Genomic DNA, 5794 nt, shown 5'->3' with positions numbered 1-5794 from the left:
GCGCGCGCGTGCGTTTGTTCACAACCTCACAACGCAGGCGCGGGCGCTAACCATATACTGCAAAATAGACATAAACTTGAACAAAAAGGACGCGCTCTATATTTGCTGCAGGTGGTTAAATGTTTTTAGTTAATCAAAATTAGAATACTCAAAAATTCTCAGCAGGTTTGATATACTACGTCATTATGACGCAACGAGATGCTCCCCAATATTTACATAAAATCACCTGCCACGACTGTTTTGGCGCGATGGCAGCTAGGCTATTTCACAGATTGTCTATTTATTAAATTGATTTTATTATTATTTTTTATTCATTCTCACATAGTCATTTATTTATTCTCCTTAATCTATTTTAGATTCAAAATACTGTACGCATTGTATATATACATATGTATATATATATATATATATATATATATATATATATATATATATATATATATATATATATATATATATATATATAGGCCTATTTTTTATATTTTTTTTTAAATCCTATTGATATTGAGGTGAATTAACCGTCAAAATCCATTTGTTTATGAAATCTAATTCTTTAGTAGTACCAGGCAGGGGATATTCTTCCCAAAAGCAAATCATGCAATGTCCTGCAATGTGTTGTTTTGCAAACAGATTGATAGAAAGTCAGTTGAAGGACACGTGAACCCATGCACTTTCGTTAGCCCTGTGTCCACTGAGGCATCCACGGATAGAAAGCCTCACTCCAGACCTGATTTCCATGTCAGGTTCCTATTCAAATTGATTAAGTGCTCAGAAATGACAAACTAAAGACAAAACCACCTTGACACGTTAGGCTAATCCCAGAAAGTACACTGTTTAAGAACTAAGAGGCTGTAATCCTTAATAATAATTGCGTAATTATTTTACAGCTGGATTAATACCTGTGTTGGATTGCATTTCAGTTTTTTCCCTCTTCTTGGGCATTTGAATCAGGTGTAACTCGCAGTATGTGGATCCATTACAGTCCATTTCTTCCAGCTGGCAGACTGACAGTCAAGTCCACGTTCAGCTGACTGAGCCTGAGGGACTGATGCTTCTTCGTCTGTCAACTGCTCTGTCTCATACCTTCAGAGAAAAGGGAGGAATTTCTGAACCCTATCATCAGAGGCATGCTGTTGTTACATCATTAAGACATTATTGTGACAGCTAGGCTTAAAAAAAGATACATTTAAGAATGCATTTATGTTACTGCATACAATACATCGAACTACAGACATAAACAAAAACAAAAAAACAAAACAAAATATAAGTACATTTCTGCACCGAAATCTATCGCATTTTAAATATAAAATTCATTTAATGTTAAATATACAAATGGCAAATATAATAAAAAACACTCTTAGGAAGAAATTTGTGTTCAAGAAAATCTCCATTAAACTGAAATACAAATACTGCAATTTAAGGTACCTTTTTAATTTGTTTTAGATTTAAAAATTATTATTTTTGCAATGCAAGCCTTCTTTTTTGTATCCTCTCTCTAGTCTTTCTACCACATGATCCCTCATAAATCAATATGCTGATTTAGTGATCAGTTATTATTGTTATTTAATTTTGGAATGAATTATTATAGCATGGATGATTTAAATTAATCAAATGTGACATTTGTATGTACATCTTTCTACTGTAACGAATATTCACTTAAACTTTACATAAAATAATCAGAAAAAATAAGTTTTCAACATTTATGATATTAATAATAATTAATAATAATGCACTAATAATAACTGAGCACCAAAATTAGCATAATAATCATTTATTAATGATTATTTTATATTTTTGTAATGCAAAACATATTTTCTTTTAGCATTATTACTCCAATGATTCTTAATAAATAATCAATATGCTCATTTAAGGCTCAGTTATTGACGGTGCACTATTATTAATGATAATTATTATCATAAACGTCAAGTCTTTTTTTCACTTTTCTTTAGAATGCATAGAATTTTCAATGTATAGAATTTTAATGAACATTACTTAAAATAGAAATAATTTATGTAAATGTCTATCACCTTTTATCAATTTTAAAGTACTCATGCTAAATAAAATATTTCACTCCTTTAATCAATATATGTATATATCTGTATATGTATATATGTGTGCAGCAGATGTCAAAAGGTTCTATATATTAAAAAAATTTTATACATCAAATCAACCTAAAAAAATTGTTTATGACATTAATCATTAATAATAAAGCACCAATAATAACTAAGCATGTCATCATCATATTGGAGATTGAGTATTTAAAAAATATATATTTTAAATTATAAAAAAATTTATTCTGTAATTTGCATTTCAAAAAATAAAACATGATCCTTCATAAATAATATGCTCATCTGGTGCTCAGTTATTATAGGTGCAGCATTATTAATGAGCCAAATTATCAAAAACGTTAAACATTTTTTTTTTTTGACATTTTCAGGGTTATTTAATTGATTCAAGAACATTACTTAGGCAAAAAATACATTATATCACACAACTCATCAATGCTAAATAAAATTATTTACTCCTTCAATGCACTATAGATTATAGTATAACTATAATATGTATATATTACTATATGTTAGTACGTCACACTCTAAAGCTAACAGTAAAAAAACACTACATAGAATAAATTGGCTTAACATTGTTTAAAAAATACCTTGAAATTACTTTTAAAAAAACTCAAAAACTGAAGCAGAACTCAAACCGAATGAGTTATAAAGGAATTAATTTTTATATTTGTTTTAACTCTAGTGCTAGAAGCTATACCAACCCGCATAACCCAAGATTCTCACAGAATCAGGCAAGTTTGTTGAAGGAAAAATCATGGTTTGGAGTTACATTCAGTATTGTGTGTGCAACAGATCTGCAGAGTGGATGGCAACATCAATACCCTGAGGAATCAAGACATTAGTGCTGCCCATTACATTACAAACCACAGGAAAGGGTAAATTGTTCAGCAGGATAGCGCTCCTCATACTTCAGTCTTCACATCAAAGTTCCTGAAAGCAAAGAAGGTCAAGATGCTCCAGCATTGGCCCATCCAGTCACCAGACTTGAAGATTATTGAGCATGTCTGGGGTAAGATGGAGGAGGCATTAAAGATGAATCTACAGAATCTTGATGAACTCTGGGAGTCCTGCAAGAACACTTTCTTTGCCATTCCAGATGACTTTATTAATAAGTTATTTGAGTCATTGCAGAGATGTATGGATGCAGTCCTTCAAGCTCATGGGAGTCATACACAATATTCATTCTTTTTCCACTGCAGAATGACTTTATATTCTATACTGAACATTATTTATTTTAAGTAAGAAGACTTTTGTTAAGCAAAGTCAGACCTTTCTGTCCTAATTAAATAATTAAAATCAAGACAATCATATATATATATATATTTTTTTGGTAAAATAAGTGTAATGTAGAGGCCTTTGCCTTTCATTTAAGTCACTACTGAAACCCAGTGATCAACTAGAAGTCAAGTTATTATTTTTGGTTCCTAAAACTGAACTTAAAACGTTTAAGTTACAAATAACTAAACACTGGAAAAAAAAAAAGTCCTGGGTTCCACACAATTCTTTCATGTTGTCCTAACACAAATCGATTAAGATAACCTCAAATTTAAGTGGATTTTGAACATAAAACATTCAAGTTAGTCCAAAAAAACTCAAGAATTGTGTTGATTATTCTAAATAAGTAGTTTCAATAAACAGCAAAAATCATTTTAATCCATAAAAATTAAATACAAAAAAAAAAAAAAAAATATATATATATATATATATATATATATATATATATATATATATATATATATATATATATATATATATATATATATATATATATGACTCAATCTGTTTACAGTAATCAAATCATTTGGTTTAAAAACTTTAAATGGTTTGCTGCAATCAAAAAAAAATATATATAATAATTTTATTTGTTTAAACTACTTATTTAAAATGAGCTGAAACAACACAATTCCTGAGATTTCATTGGGACAACTTAATTTTTTTATGTTCAATGCATATAAATTTGTTAAAAGTGTTCAGTTATCTCAATGGATTTGAGATACAAGAATGAATTGTGTGGAATCCTGCATTCTTTACAGTGTTCAGTTTGAGTTAACTTATCAGGTTTACTATTCATCTATAAATGTTTTGAAAAAATGAATGCTACAGTATATGAGAGTAAATCTGACAAATGACACCTGTGAACTTGAGGGGAAGTGACTTCATAAATCAACTTAAAACGGCCTTGACACCAGGTGCTTGAAAGCAAAACAAAAATGAGCCAGAGAACGCAGCGTTGGCTCTGAGAAACCACGATTTAAGTCCCTAAATACTTTTCAGGGCTTCATCAGAAAAAGCTCACATGTAAAGAAAGAAACGTTTGACCCTCTTGCCCAGACATTAGCAGGCAGGTAAAGTGAGAGCTCCTGCATGCACACCCCATGGCAATTGTTGGGAAACTGATGGTCAAAGGTCACATGTGCACCTGTGTCTTAGACCAAACACTGAACATGCCACCAACAGAGATCTTTCAACTCGCACGGCTTAGAGGTGTGCGGCTCCTTCATTTTCCAGGACACCGGCGCACAAATTCCACAGAGAAATGAGCTCAAAGTCATGTATCCGAGTGTAGTTTTTAAGAAGACACTGAGTAGTTTATGAGTATATGAGGAAGAAAGCAACAAGTTAATACATGCAACAATTCAGTCAATGTGTGACCAGAAACAAATATCACAGCTCTGTATAGTGGTGCAATTTAAATGGAAATCTTTGATCATTTAGAGGGTTTGAAAGCATTGATGTGCATTTTTAAATGGTGAATACATTTGAGAATACAAATATTTGTTGAAGCCATTTCTTTATTTTATTATTATGTTTGGATTAAATGGGTTGGTTGGATAATATGATTATTATTAAGTTTACATCTAATAATTGTTGTATTTAGGTTTGAGTATTTTGAATTTTGTATTCATATTTTATTCATGTCTAAGTAATTGCTTTATTGTTGTGATTTTGTGAATGAAGACTTTTATCAATTATTTTTTTATTCAAACTGGGATTTAAGGAAGCCAGGTAGTAGGAGTAGTAAGGGAAGCAGATACAATTTTCAGACCGTGAGTTTGTGTGTGGTGACGGGTCCTACTGAGAAGCAATTTCACTGATTTGATGGCACAAGATGTGATAAAATAAAGATGAGAAAAGGATTCACAGCGGACTCGCGTGTCATTGTTTACCCTTACCGCGCTTCCGGCTTGAAGCAAAAATGCCGGTACAATATTTGAACTTACAGGGATAGTTCATCTATTTTTTTTTTAATTCTGTCTTAATACACTCACCATGCACTTGACAGCATTAACTTCAACAGTAGGAAAATAATAAGGCAGTCAATGGTTATTTGTTTGGTTACCAACATTTATCAAACTTTCTTCCAAAGATATGATTGATTTTTCAATTTTTGCTTTTAAAAGCATCTAAACAGCTGTGGGACTTATTTGAAAGTGTTATCAATGCAATAACTATTGATGAATTCTTAATCTAAACATTAGTTTCAAGGTATTCTTGATCATATCAAACAAATGATCAAAGACAATAATTTGCCTTATAATTTCGCTCTCTGTCTTACGTTGTAAATGTTTGCACCTTGACATTTTTTTGCCATTAATTAGAATTAATAAAATCTAATAATCGGAATTTGAGCTATCTTATTAGGGTTTTTCAGTGTGTTTTAATTTAAAAAAAATGGTGAAACAGAAGATTACTTTTCCAAATACATAACTGAAAGCACACGCACA

Source organism: Danio rerio, chromosome 13 (genome assembly GCF_052040795.2).
Source record: "Danio rerio strain M-AB ecotype USA chromosome 13, GRCz13ab, whole genome shotgun sequence".
NCBI classification, from domain to species: domain Eukaryota; kingdom Metazoa; phylum Chordata; class Actinopteri; order Cypriniformes; family Danionidae; genus Danio; species Danio rerio.
The sequence above is the reverse complement of the archived record's forward strand: the minus strand, read 5'-3'. Positions refer to the sequence as shown.